The 15,384-nt window shown below is 43.4% G+C and overlaps 1 protein-coding gene and 1 pseudogene across 2 annotated transcripts in view; both read right to left on the reverse strand.

Moving 5' to 3' along the window:
* Positions 1 to 11,478, reverse strand: part of LOC149366410 (uncharacterized) — a 62,064-nt gene extending 50,586 nt beyond the window's left edge. Inside the window, exon 1 of the mRNA XM_089550655.1 lies at positions 11,368 to 11,478. The gene's annotated coding sequence lies outside the window, so the exon portion shown is untranslated. The remainder of the gene's footprint in view (positions 1 to 11,367) is intronic.
* LOC149366412 (uncharacterized) overlaps positions 7,940 to 15,384 on the reverse strand; it is a 52,174-nt pseudogene continuing 44,729 nt past the window's right edge. The window contains exons 7-9 of the transcript XR_016288705.1: positions 13,467 to 13,771; positions 12,597 to 12,657; positions 7,940 to 11,746 (exon numbers count right to left, since the gene is read on the reverse strand). The product of XR_016288705.1 is annotated as an uncharacterized LOC149366412 (transcript). The remainder of the gene's footprint in view (positions 11,747 to 12,596; positions 12,658 to 13,466; positions 13,772 to 15,384) is intronic.

The following is a 15,384-nucleotide window of genomic DNA, read 5'->3' on the forward strand; positions in this document are numbered from 1 at the left end:
TGTGACGCACAAATTTGCGAACGCCCTGAGTTTACTTGCCATGACAGCAGCTGGTCGCCTTCGTATTTGGTCGCACAGCGTTGTTGAATGGGTGGATGGATGATAATGGCTTTACCACGGGCGGCAGCTTGCGCCACCTAGCCTATAATTCCCCCATTGTTAATTGATTTTCTTTTCCCTTTCTTTCAATTTCGCTCTTACAATGTCTAGTTTGGATACCTTTTCCCCTCCAAATTCACCGCTCCCTTGATTTCCTCCACCAATCTTACAACCACCCCTTCGTCAATGTCACGCCCATCCCATCCACTCACCAGTCCTCCCCAGCAAATCCAAGCGCTGTCCCTATGTCTGTTGCTGTCCTTACGCACCTCAGAACTATAGTGAACTAGTACTATAGGCACTATACTAGTACTCAGAACCAAGTGCTCAATGGTCTCCGTTTCCGTTTTACACGCAGAGCACAAAATATCCCCTCCTTGAAATTTGGACCTATACGTTTTTGTTCTGAGAGTCCCTGTCCTAGCCTCAAAAAGCAATTAGCTGCCCCACGAATTATCAAATAACCGCTCCGATTTTTCTTGCATTCTTTTTTTTCGACATCTTTCTTCTTGTCTCCTTTACCTCCGCTTTCACGCTATAAAAGAAAAAGTATTTTATTGCGTCCCATCCCTCGCCCGTAAATACTTCATTCTTAGCGTTCGGGTTCTATTTGTCCATTTTGTGTTAATACTATTCATGTATAGATACACCTTTTTTGCCCACCTTGTTTCCTGCCTCCCGAATCAACGTTACTAGAACCAACTCAGTTTCACAGCTCCGACCGGAGAGCTGTCCCAAGTGGCGGTCGCGCGAACTAGTGGCGCTGCGATCGAGTCTTGCTCCCTCGTCACCGCTCGGTGCTGCTCGCTGGCCCTGCTGCGCCCTTTTTAAACGCGCGCTCGCGACAGCCGCTTTGTGTCGTCTGCTTCTCAGTTAATTTTACGGCGAAAGCCTTTAATGCCTCATACTGTCGTTAGCAGCCGAGTCGGCAGATGTGTCCGCGTTTCGGCGTCACTACTTAAAAAACTGTCGAGGCTGAGAATTGAACCAGGGCTTTGGCATTTGAAATCATTACCTACTCATTTGGCATTTGAACTAATCATTAACTCATGACTAGTTAGTAATGATTGGTTAATGACTACCTAACCAGTCATGACTGGTTAGTGACCAATGTTACTAGAACCAAGTTCTAGTAACGTTGGTCATGACTATAGCTAGTCATTAGCTTGGCATGACTAGTTTGTCATTAATCAACCATGACTAGTTGGTCATAACTAACTAGTCATTAGCCAGACATGACTAGCTCGTCATTAATCAGTCATGACTAGTTGGTCATGGCTAGCTAGTCAATAACCAGTCATCAATTAACTAGTCATGACTAGTTAGTCAATAACCAATTATGACTAGTAAGTCATGGGCCATGACGAATTAGTCATGACCCAATTAGTCTTGATTAGTTAGTCATGACTAGCTAGTCATTAAGGAGTCATGACTGGTTAGCCATTAGTCATGGCTAGGCATGACTAACCATGACTAATGACTGATTAGTCATTAAGTAATCATGACTTGTTAGTCATTAACCAGTAATGACTGGTTAATGATTGGTTAGCCATCACTGGTTAGTCACGACTAACTAGTCATTAACCGGACATGACTAGTTCGTCATTAATCAATCATGACTGGTTTGTGATCGCTGGTTAGTCATGACTAGTTCGTCATTACCAATCATGACTTGTTAGTCAATAACCAATCATGACTAGTAAGTCATGGCTGATGACTAATTAGTCATGACCCATGACTTACTAGTCATGACTTACTAATCAGGATTTACAAACCAGTGACTAATACCCAATTAGTCATTAATGGTTAGTCATGACTACTAGTTAGTAAATAAATAGTCATGACTGGTTAGCCATTAGTCATGGTTAGTCATGACTGGTTAATCATGACTAACCATGACTAATTACTGATTAGTCATGACTGGTTAGTTATTAAGCAGGCATGAATAGTTAGTCATGATTAGTTAGTCATTAACCAGTCATTAGTAGCTATGACCTTTTAGTCATGACTAGCCAGACATGACTAGTTCGTAATTAACCAATCATGACTAGTCATTCATGGGTCATAACTAATTAGTCACGACCCAATTTCTCATGGCTACCTAATCCAAGTCGCCCCATAGCCGCCTCGTGCGTGCCAATGGTCGTGCGGCCAAAGTTGCGGGGAAAGGCTTTCGCCTCGCGCACTTTACATCGTCAAAGTGGCCCCTGAATTTTTGTTACTATCTTGTGACATCGGGCCTCTTCATGCTGACCTGCTTTGCACCGGGATGCAATAGCGGGTATCGTAACGATGACTCCACGGGCAGTCATTTCTTCGGGCCACCGAAAGACCCCATCGAGTTTAAAAGGTGGGAGCGTGCACTTCACAGAAAGGATCGCAAACTGACTTCGAAAAACACAAGCCATTGAGCAAAGCAAGACACAATGCTCGCGAGCGTGCTGGCAGCGTTTTTGAACTTTTTTCACGATATTAACAGCCTAATTTCGCACCACACAAACGTGTTCTCCAAGATAACACGCAGCTTCGAAGCAAAAGCTGCCGTAATGGAAGCATTGTTTACTGCAGCCATGTAGAGCGCAAACGCAGCTCGCCAAAACCTCATATGTGCCGGGACGCGCCCGGCAGGGAGCAAGACTCGACTGCAGCGCCGTTAGTTCTCGTGACCGCCGCTTGGGACACTCTCCTCCGCTGGGCGGTATTGGGAGCTGTGAAACTGAGTTGGTTCTAGTAACGTTGTCCCGAATCTCGAACGACGCCCAGCCCATATCTCCCTGGACTCCCTCATTCAGTGTGTTCCCATGGGCTCCCAAAGCTAGCCTTCCCACACTTCTTTGTCTTACCACTAAACTTGACTGTATTCCTGATTTCATGCACCGGAATGCATTTCCAAATGTGAGGCAACGTTGATGTGAGGCCCGGTACCATGATTCTCTTATATATACCACTCTAATTACCTCATACCTATTATAGTTGTAGTTCAGAATGGCGCAAAAGACACACACACAGGAAAAAAGGGGATGACACAAAGAGCGCCTACTACCAACTGAATTTATTTCAGAAACACCCTCTTTTATAAGGCAAGACATATCAACCACGAACCGGAAGCAGAAAAAACACATATTCATGGTTTGAATTCATATTTCGAAACACCATCGGCAGAAAAGAAAACCACAAGAACAAAAACAGAAACTAGAACTACACGTGCCCGTCCAAGAAACCCAGCTCCTGGCGGCATAGTTTAATCGATGAAGTGCTAATGCACGTGGACCCAGCTTTCTGTATATGGTATGGTAGAAAGAGAGATTATAGAAGCATACCATATACAGAAAGCTGGGTCCACGTGCATTAGCACTTCATCGATTAAACTATGCCGCCAGGAGCTGGGTTTCTTGGACGGGCACGTGTAGTTCTAGTTTCTGTTTTTGTTCTTGTGGTTTTCTTTTCTGCCGATGGTGTTTCGAAATATGAATTCAAACCATGAATATGTGTTTTTTCTGCTTCCGGTTCGTGGTTGATATGTCTTGCCTTATAAAAGAGGGTGTTTCTGAAATAAATTCAGTTGGTAGTAGGCGCTCTTTGTGTCATCCCCTTTTTTCCTGTGTGTCTTTTGCGCCATTCTGAACTACAATCATGAACCAACTAGCCCCAAAGCAAGTTCTTCTGCAACGCATCTATTATAGTTCCATAGTGCTCTATGTTTCATAACAGGGATAACAGGGCCATTCTTTTTACCTACACTGGTTACACTAGTGTAGCCAGTGTATCATAATTTTATAATACACTTGCTACACTAGTGTAACCAGTGTAGGTAAAAAAAAATGACCCTAATGTCTTAATTCCTTTTTGCTCTATCCTTTAGAATCCTCTGATGCACTTGCAGATATTTTTTCCCTTCACTTAGCCATCTGGCAACTTATAAGTTCTCACATGGTCTATCATAGTGTCCTGTATTTCTAGTGGGTCTCCACTCTCATCATTATATACCATTATCCCTGACTTCTCTCTACTGAATTAGAGTCCTAGCTTGTTGCCCTCCTCACCACAGATCTTAATCAGTTCCTGCAGCCTATCTCGCTTGTCTGCTGACCTTCATGCATATAACTCACGTCAACTCCGACCCTACTCTCATCCAACCTCTATTCCATTGGACTCACGTATACCAAAAAAAGTAGGGGTGATAGTGGGCAGCCCTGTCTTAGCCCTCTTTTAATTTTAGCTGGTTTTGCAGTTTCTCCCTCCCATGTTACTACCACCTCATTGTCTGAATATACACGTTGTAGAAAGTCAACCAGATTTCTATCGGCACCATATCTCTTCAATTGGTCCCAAAGTTTTTCCTGATTCACATTGTCATATGCCCCCTTAATGTCTAAAAATACCATTCATAGAGGCCTCTGACTTGCCTCAGCTATCTCTATACACTGCGTTATGACAAATAGATTGTCCTCCAACCGTCTATCCTTTCGGAAACCGTTCTGCAACTCTCCTAAGATCTTCTCATTCTCTGCCCATCCTTCCATTCTCATTTTCACCATCTGCATTGCTAGCCTGTATATAAGTGATGTGACCGTAATTGGTCACTAAGATTTAATGTTGTCCTTGTTTTCCTTGCCTTTGTATATTAGTCTCATCCTGCTTGCTTTCCAGTCTTTAGAAACGTCTCCTCCCTCTACTACTTTTTCAATGACCTGTCGAACTTTCAATTTGCTTTTTTCGCCTAGTATGGATCACTGGATATGCCATTTCATAAACATCAAGGTGTTTCACTGGCAAATGCTGGCAGCAGAGGTTTTCGAAGATTCGCCTTCGAGTAGATTGTGTACTCTTTGGCTTGCCATTACTGGTTCAAATGCCTGAAAAGTGAAAGAGAGCAAGAAACGTGATTATCATCAGAACCGACGGTCGCAGGCTACAGCACTCTGTTAAAGGGCTAGTCTGCTCGCTTCTATTTTTTTTTTTATGAAAGGCAAATGCCTCTTTGTTGTATAAGCGAATACGAGGCTGTGGCACTGAGACTCACAGCAGGTTAATTTAATACCTCATTTTTTTCATACGGTACTCTATCTCATGGTAGATGGTGTCCGTAAACCTCGACATTGGGCACGCAATATGTAGTTGATACAGCAACTATATGCAACTTTGAGGACATGACTGCACCCCTGCTTAGAGGTTGTACAGTGGGAATGACGAGTGCGGTGGTTTTGAAATTAATAGCAATAAACATTACACCTGATACCATCACAGACACCAGCAAGCACTTTTGCCAGCAGGAGCGCAGAGCCAGTGGCAGCATTGTAGCAGTCATCATTTCTAAAAATGTTACAATAGGTGATGAGAAAGCATGGAAAGCATAATGGTGAATGGTTAAGCTATCCTAGCAATGGTGACAAGTAGCAAGAGAAATAAATTAGCCCATCTGAAGTTTTTCCAGTAAAAATATACCGCATATATGTGGTCAAGAGGCGCACCTATGAATGGGCCACTTCCTCGAAGTGAGAGCCAATAATACGAGAAAAATAAAGAAGAAATCAACTGTTCTCATGCATTCTTTCAGGTGCTGTCAGATGATGACAGATGCCTGTTTCTATCATTATAACCGTTTTTCAACATGCATGGCTACGGAGGTGAGTGCTACGATCTTCATTTGTGCTGCATCTTGAGCCATCGATTTTGCCAATCTGCCACAAGTGCCGGTGGTTTCCAGTGCGAAATAGATGCTTTACAGTGTATGATGGCATCAGCCAGGGTTCTGCTGATGGCGACGGCTTTTTGGTACTTCAGGTTATAGACGCGCATATTGGGACATGTTAGGTCGGGCGGTTGGGGGGTGTCATTGCAAAAAAATAATAAAACAGGGGATGGGGTGTTATTCCGACTTGTGTGCAACCGTGGTAATGTGGCACATGTACACATCTTGTCATCCCATGCCGGCACATAAGGAAGGCAAAAATAAACACAGCAGTGTTCCGCCTCTCAGCGCTCAGTCAGCGTGTCCATTTGCTCCTATAAGTTGCGCCATACCCTAGACACGACATATCGCGCCAAAATCCTGTCTAAAACACGTGCAACACATGCAAGCGGAACGGTTTGTTTGAGATAAGTGTATGTGATGCCACCAGGTGAATATTGTTAAAACAAAGGCAGAAAAGCTTCCTTGGACATCCACAAAGTGGCGCTAGAAATATCAAAGCAATGGATGCAGGAGTTCTAGGCTCACAACTCAAAACATGGAAATGAAAAAAAGTAGCACATACCGTATTCGCTTGATCATAAGTTGACTCACATGTAAATTAACTCGACCCCCCCCCTCATATCGCAGCTTGGTAAAAAAAGAAACTTGGTGGTTGCTTAAACATCGCCTCTAAAGGGGCTCTGAAACACCTTCTGAGAAGAACACATCAGCTCGCTCAATAACTGCACTGTGTTGTCATGAAAACCTAAGCGAAATAATACACTTCTACAGGCCGCAGAGGACCCACAATCACGCACAAAAGTTGACGAGCCCTTATCGGCAACTTTTTCTTGCTCGCAGCCTCCTCCGTGGCTCGCACCTGCATACACAAGTTGAGAGGCGGCTATTGGTTAGATTCTTTCAGACGTGAGGCAGCCACCGTGGCCGCGGCCAATAAGCCGCACAGCTGCGGCGGGTCAGGAAGCTCTGCTCCCGGTGGTGGGGCCACTGGAGGAGCGCCGACGTTCCAGCGTGCAAAAAATGACGAGAGGAAAGGGAAAGGCGCGATGACGCTGAAGTTCAAATTTTCACTACAGATAGCTCAGCTTCAGCAAAGCCCATTTAAAAAATCCTTGCTGGACAATATTCGTAAAGCGGCGTGCTTTAACATGCCAGGCACACAGCGACCTTATGGAGCCCCTTTCAGAGTAGAATGCGATAGCATTATCCGGACGCCGCCTCTTAACGTGAGACGCTAGTGGGCACTTTCCAAAACGAAAAGGTATTAGTCACTGGACTACTTGTTCACATTTGCACGCTTACACCATCGTCCTCACTAGCGCTGCCGTCGTCATCGCTACTGCAGTCCCGCAGCACATCGTTCTAACGTCATTAACCAGCAAACAACCACAGCACGTTGTCGTTCCACGAAATTCCTCTTTGAAAAACGGACGCGCCACAACACTGGGTGGAACAGCTGAAAATTTTGCTTCGTTGAAACGCTGCACCTGTATCACCCATTAAGAGACGTCGAACAGCTGGCCCTAGCGCAGAGTTGTTCATTTCTTCAATGTAAAGAATGACAGCTTTCTTGAATGTAGCCATGAATGAGAGCTGGACACATATTGGACTCTGAGCACAAATGACGATAGACGAAACGGTACATTAATAACCGGTAAAACGTTGCCAGCAGCTGTCAAATGTGTGAGCGGTGTCAAGTCTTCTATCAGCTACAAAAAACACTCCTCAGCAGCACTGGTTCCGAGTGGCGGCGGATTTTTTCCCCCTCCATGAATGGTGCAACCACGATTGGAACAGCGGGCCATCATGATCCATCAACTATCGATACTCCCTTGAGTGCCGAGTGTGCAGTTGAAAAAAAATAAAATAAAAATCCTTTAACTGAATTCTACTGGGCAGAGTCATGGAGCAAATCTGAAATTGCAACCACGCTATAGCATTGCCGATACCTCAATTGTCTTGCCTTTATTTATGGTGCCCAGCTGTGGTTTCGATTGCAAGTGGACCGCCCCACTTCGGATTTTCAAATGAAAACAGTGGAGGTCAACCTACAATCGCGCAAATACAGCACATGTCCCATTTTCCCATCAAGGGTCAAGTGTTGTGGATCTGAAAAGAAGGAAATGCTTGCATTCACACCCCACTGAATAACACTGAAAAAATACGAAGACAGGTTTCTTGGAGGGAAGTGCTAGTTTTTGTTTTAGTTTAGGTCACCCTCAGCCATATCTCCAGTGCTAAATTTTGATTTAGTTTAGGTCACTCTGATCCATATCTCCACTCCATGAGCCAGCGTTAATCCGTGATTTGTATTTGTTTCTAAATCAGGTGTGTATTTAGCTCCATCTTTCAGCCCATAAACTTCCAATCACTATAAATAAAGCGATCAGTTGTTAGTCAGTACATGTCCATATCATGTCCGTAATGTGATTTCGCTGCCAACATGTGTAAAGGCAGTTGCTTCACAAAGATGCCGATGGCTTCAGCTTTCTGCAGTCACTCCATGCTTGTGCTTTGTATGGATGAAAACAAATATTTATTGATTTGGTCACAAATGCTGCAAGCTACAACAACACACAATTACTACTGACAGAACCCTCAAAAGCAGCAAGTAAACCGTTTGCGAACTAACCAGCATCGCGAAAAAAGCTGATGTAGTACTGTAGATCAATAGATCAATTTGAGAGTGTGACAGAGTCCCATTCGGGAAGGGGTGGGGGGGGATGTTACATTTGAAAACAGAGACACAAAATAGCAAAAAAAGATTTGTTGACATTTCACCTGCTGGCATGGTGGCCGCATTCACAATGAAGACATCACCAAAAGAGGTTTATTTTAAATAGATTTAAAAAATCACCTGAAGGAGCATGTGTATATCGGGTTTAGATTTGCGTCATTTCATATCAACTTGTGTGACGTGTTCTGTATACATGGTTAGAGATTCCATGTGCACGCGTGATGCTGTCATTTTTTTGCTTGCAACGATCCTTGCCTTGTCACAGTCAATCTCGCGGCCATTCATCACTCAGTGCTGATTAAGCGTTATTAAGAATGCTTTTATTTTTCACATGACAAGCATGCTGCTGCAATTGCTTTTTGTAGCATCTTGATTCTTCCAAGTAAACTCAGTTGCGGTTTATGCAGGAGACTGCATCTTTGCTGTGAACAAGGGCCCCCGTGCTGGGAGTAGGAATGTCAAGAAAGACCTTTTTTGGCTGGTTGGTGTCTCTGTTCTGCAAAGCATTAAAGCTCACAACACATACTGGAATGGAGTAAAAAAATGTTCATTAAAGGGACACTGAGGAGTAAAATGTAGTTGGCTTGTATCGATAGAATACCAGCAACTAAACACAAAAACACCGCTCTTTCTGAAAACAAAGAACGCTCTTGTAAGGTAGAAAAGAGCAAGAACTAAAATACAGGTTTTGCCGCCACAGACCAATCTCGCAAGTATAAGCATGATGATGAACAAGGAAAAAAAGGCACCACAGATCTCTGAGGCTAATAAACGTACATGAAGCGTATGTGTTTGATCCATACTAAAGTATACAAGTTTTGTTTCAAGCTTCTAGTGCACTTTTATCACAGGAGGAAGAGAGAAAAAAAAAAACCTGAATGCTGAAAATCAAAGAAAGCCGGAAATTAGAGGCGCATCAAGGCGGCCGGCTGAGTTTTGGTATTCTTTGGGGTACTTCGCGGCTATGCGTTCTGCATGCCCGTATGGTTTTATTACGCACCTCGATTTACAAGGGCAGAGCAGCAAGTGCTCCTCGGCCGGATTTCGAGCAATGACACGCAACTGCGACAAGGAAAAAGAGCTATGTGTAGCCAATGTTCAACGTGCCTCCATGTTAGCAAATACACCACACAGCGTGTTCGCTCCACCAACGTACCAAGACACTAGGGTGCATAACCAGCCCTATAAGGAGTATTATTACAGAATTTCAATATGCCTGCACATACCAGTTGCTACACACCACTCGTGACGGTGGCTCAGTGGCGACAGCGACACTGCCGACTCCTCGGAGCTAGGACTTTCTTGCAAGAGTTGCCGCCTCAGGCCTCAAAAGCATCGCGTGCTGTGAGGGGCTGAGGTTGCTGAATGCATGACGCAGTTCCTTACGAGAACTTCGTTGCCGAAATTGGGAAAAGGATCCATCGTAACATTGGTGCGAACGTAAATGAAGCGACGACAGGTGATCGATTCCTTCAACATCAGGCCGGCAGTAGTTGTCATTTCGGCTGGTACGCCCCTGCCGCCAGCAGTCACGGAGTCACTGTCCTCCTACTTTGTCATCAGAGACTCCCGAGAATCGCAGAGGCAGGAAAAACGTTTTAAACTTCGAATCCAAAACTCTTGGCAATAAATGCATCTTTCACTCCAGGACAAGCGGCAGCAAAGCTACAAATGTCGAACTACCGGATTTCACAAACAGAAAAAATTTGATAGCATCGTCCCCAGTGTCCCTCAGTGGTTTTTAACAAATGAAACTCCAGAAGCTCTTATAAATTGCAATAATTTTTATGTCAACAGTCAGTTTATATCAATTTTTGTCAATGTAGTTGCTAAAGCAAGTTCACTTGAGTTTCCATAACCACAACACAATCTGCAAGGGCTTGCTGCAGGAATGCTTAAATACCTCGAAGCCATTACCACAAAATAGAATGAGAACAACTGCTGTTGAGATGGTGATGGTTTTCCTTCGAAGCTACAGCATGTTTTTGAAGACTGACAATGCTGAGGCCATAATTTGTAATAAAAACATGCCACATGCAAAGATAGCAGGTTATTTGACAAAAGTTAATGCACAGGAATCTAGTGCAGTAAAGCATTCATTTTTTTAAATCTAAAGAGAGACAGCTCTAAAAACCTGCAAACAGAAGCCAGCAAAGTTTATCATCAGGAGCGAGGGCTTTGTTTCTCGGCTCTTTTGTCCCAATAATACAGCCACAACACAAGCATGGAAGGAATAACAAAAAAGCACGCTTCTCTGGTGGCATTACATTTGCTTTTAAAAGAACACAGAACTACTCTCATGTGAGTATGTCAGTTTACAAGCTAGTGCCAAACACTGTAACCACAGTTCGTGCGCATCACCCAATGGGCTTAAACTAAGCTAGTAAAGTACCAGCCTGTCACGTTCAGGTTTCTTATGGAGAAGGAAAAGAAACCGCAGAATTTCTCTGTACTACGAAGGCAGGTAAATTCGCATATTTTTTCCCTAACGTAGCAAATTAAAAAGTGAGACAGGTTATCTAGCAATGGTATTGAGATGATGCTGAGAAAAGGCATCCGAACTCCAATGAACTGTGGCATCTGAAGCATTTTTCCTGCTTTCATGTACCTTTACACTGTGCTTTTCTTTAAACGACATTGTGCACAGCTGACACCGAAATGGTTTTTCTCTTGTGGGCACGTACATGCTTTCCAAAGTTTGAACTGTGTGTAAAGACCATTGGACAGAGATGGCACTTGTATGGACGCTCACCCGTATGGGTGCGAAGGTGTGGCACTAGCTGACCCTTTTCAGCAAATTTGCGCCCACAGTGGTCACATTTGTATGGACGCTCACCCGTGTGGATGCGAAGGTGTCGCACCAGGTTCCACATTTGAGCAAAGCTGCTCTCGCAGTGGTCACACTTGTATGGACGCTCACCCGTGTGGGTACGGATGTGTCTTACAAAGTCATGCTTTCTTGCAAAGCTCTTTCCACAGTGTTCACACTGGAAGGGATGGTCAACTGTTTGAGCACGAAGGTGCGACTCTACAGGGTTTTTCTGCATGAAGCTCCGACTGCATTGGGACGACTGGTGCAGCTGGTTACTGGTGTTTTCCGCAGGCCGCACTCTGAGCTTGGAATCTGCTGTGACCAGGCCTGCACCAAGAAAATGAGAGTATTTACAGCATGTCACAGCCCGTTTGGAGGGGCAGCCATTAACCTGTAAGTGAAGAAGGCAATTTTACACAACATTCAGGCTAACATTTCATTGCAGGGTCAATGAGTTGTTCCTAAAAAAAAAAAAGTTTTTGAACCAAATTTTCTGGTACCTATAAATTAGCATGGAGTTGGAAGGATAATGTTCTAGCTTTCGAACAATTACTCGGCATACACTGGAGCAAAATTAAGAATCAGAGCAACTTAGACAAAGTGCTCGTATAATGTCTGGCTTCATGGAAGGGATCTTGCAAGTCTGTGCAAGTTTGTGACGAATTACAGAATGTCTGTGAGCTTTCACTTGTGACACAATACACTGTTGAGCATTCCTTTTGTCTATTAAATCTTGAACGTTCATTACCCTGCATGTTGCAGATAAACATTGAGCAAACTGCTGGAGAAATATTGCTGAAGGCCTAGCTCCCTTTCACAAAATGCAATCAAATGCTCAATATTATATTTCAGCTGAGCTGTCGCGACCGAAAATAACGTCATCAGCACATTTGCTTCCGCACACTGCACCACATCGCGTATAATTTCGCAGTGTGCACGTCTGGCAGCTACCATGATAGGTTTATTGTACCAACAAAGCATGAACCTCTTTGGCTGTTCTGCAAACATCATAAGAAAACAATTTTCTTTCTGTAGCCTCAAGCAAAAAAAAAACAAGGCTCCGTGACTAAAAATAACTGTAGTTTGATATTACCAAACTGAACTGCAATGAATAAATCAAAACATACACAGCAGTTCTGAATGTTAAGACAGCAAAATAAAAAAAGCAATTAAGAAAACAAAAGAACTATACTCAATCTTGTGTAATCAGACCCGGTGATCACAAAAAATAAACTAAGAACAGGAACACTCACATCGCACACCACAAGCACAAAACCAACTCTGCCAGCAGGGTCACCAATGTAGTCCATAGCACTAAAATAAGCATGAACCATTAATATCAAACCAAAATGAATCAGACTAGATAATATTTCCTAACACCAAATAGAATCAGAAGCACACGCACTACAAGCTCCTGTAGAGATCAGCTAAAACACTGCAGATTAGAAATCACCTGAAAACATCTGACAGCATAACAAAAAGTTATTGCTACTGCTATTCTGAGCTCAACCGAGAAGGACGTTGTATGCAGAAAAATGAAGAAACATTATGAACATCAGGCAGTTCATCCTGAAAATGCTGGAAGCACTGTTTTTGGAAGATGGTTCTTTGGGCAGCTTGTGTACTCATTGGTCGCCAGTATTGGTTTCGATGCCTGCAAAATGAAACGGAGCAGAGAAGTTGATTAGAATAAGCACTGCAAGCTGCAGTATTTTGCTGAAGAGATGGCCTGCTGACTTTCATCAACTTATTCTTTTCTGCAGCAATTGAGAGCTCCTTGTCCAAATGAGCAAATCTACACTGTGGCTCTGTGATACGCAGCAGAAGCATTTGAAATCGAATATTTTCATATCATAGTCTCGTTTTCTCATGGCAGACTGTGTCTAAGAACCCCGACATCGTGGACAGAAAATACACGTTTAGTATGTAACTCTGTAGACCCAACTGCTGTGCCACCCAGGAAGCATGCAGTGGCAGTAATGAGTGTCATATTACATGAGATGCACGAGTGTTATCAAAACTAGAGTGTAAAACACTAAGGCGGTCTTAAAAATCCTATAACTAAATATATACTGCTGATATTGCTGCGAATCATCTTACTGTTAGTTTACTGATGCTCAAACCGTCGGTATGCAGCTTTATCATTTTGGCTGTGACACGAGATGCAACCGGACATATCTCGTTTGATCACGGCCATGCGGAACTGCTTCCACACTTTTCCAGATTGTTGTAGTTTCTTTTGGTTCCTTAGTTCAAATGTTCCTTGCAAAGTTTTAAATTGAGTGTGCACAAGGGCTGCAGTCATTCTGTTCAACAAACGCCAAGCAGGCTGGTTGCTACGCTGCCACCAGATACCAGCAACTGATTCTGCCAACAGCAGCGCGACATCGCTGGCAGTAAGTGGCGGCAGTCTGCCCTTTTGGAAGTGCTAGAAGAAAGGACGAGAAAGCACAGCTAAGCCATGCTAGAAATGCTGCCTCGTTGCAAGAGAAAAAATAGAGACGTCCAAGCTTCTTCAAGAAGAAATAAAGAAATGTAGCTATTTCCTACTTCGAGTACGACTCTTAAAGAGTAGCATACTGACTCAAGTTGCTCACAAACACTTTAAACTAGCAAAGAACACACATAAACATGTTCACTAAATATTGCAAACAAGTAGCAAAAAATAAATTCCAACACCATTGCATCTTAAATCATGAAATATGGATGCCTTGCATGCCTCAAAACATGAAAATGTACAATTGCAGAGTTCACAACACAACAGATGCAACAGGTCAGTTTTAATGCGACAATGTTAAGGGTATCGTGTCACAGAAAAGCCAGCAGTGTTGTCAGCATCACTGGTTGCGAGTGAAAAATCCATGAAAAATCCCCAGAGAAGCAACCTAGGTCACAAGACGTTGTGACACTATCATAACCTGCCTACCGGATCGCGAGTTTTAATCAATGATTGGTCATGAGAAGCTGCTCGGGAATAGCAACCAGGGTCGCACAAGCCCCACCGGTGGCGCCACCTGCCATCGCAGAGAAGTGCCACATTGTTTAACCAACGCACTAGCGGAGGTATGAGGACTCCCAGGGGTTTATGAATGTAACGTAGAGCATCTCCACATCCCCGTATATGGCCATTAACACATCATTGCTATCAGGTCATATACCTTTTAGGCGGATCTTAAATGTCTCCTCCAGCTTTAGTGCAAAACCATAACATGAATTGATAGCCAGAAAATTTCCATACCCAATGACATTCTTACTTCTTTTGTTTAGACCATGTATAAATAGCAATTTGCGATTGGCTTAACAAGTTGCAGTGTGAAATACTGCGACCTTTTACTTTCAACATAGTATAAGGCGGTGACATGCCTTCAGAGAAAATCGAAGAATGTCACCGGGTATGGGAACTCTCTGGCTATCAATTCCTGTAAATAAAAGCAACAAAATGCAATGAGAAAGTTCAATAAAGCTGCATAAGAAATTACCTAATTACATTCTAGACTTTGAAAGAGTTAATACCGCCAGCTCAATTATGATTACATATTTGGAATCAGACGAGAAAAATGCATCTGTGTGCGAACTTTCATGACATTCTAGCCATAAATAAAAAAGTTATTTTTAAAACCCCCGTGCCTCCCAAAGTCTCCTCTCCGATTGAAGAATGAACACATGGTTCTGCACATCTACTCAGCTAAACTATGATAAACCCCTATCACTTTAGTGTTGGACACTGAATATCCTGGAACAATAGGCATCTGGAGGGGGGGGGCAAGGGGGGCTGGTGCCCCTCCCTCCTGGAATGTCGTATATTTCTTATGCACTAGCAGAAAACAACTACACAGCTTCATTAGCACGCTTTGGTGATTGTAACTTTTCGCATTTTGATTATTAATATTAATTCTTCGCTCATTAATAAAATCCAATGCATATTCTCCAAGCTTGGCACTAATTTGCTGTTTCTAATTGTCGCTTCATGTGGGTAGTTTAGACCACAAATAGTGCCTCTTTGGTGCTAACTTACCGCGTCCTCCATCCCCAGCCATAGGG

Source organism: Amblyomma mixtum, chromosome 1, assembly GCF_055824585.1.
Source record: "Amblyomma mixtum isolate Tamu chromosome 1, ASM5582458v1, whole genome shotgun sequence".
Taxonomy (NCBI): domain Eukaryota; kingdom Metazoa; phylum Arthropoda; class Arachnida; order Ixodida; family Ixodidae; genus Amblyomma; species Amblyomma mixtum.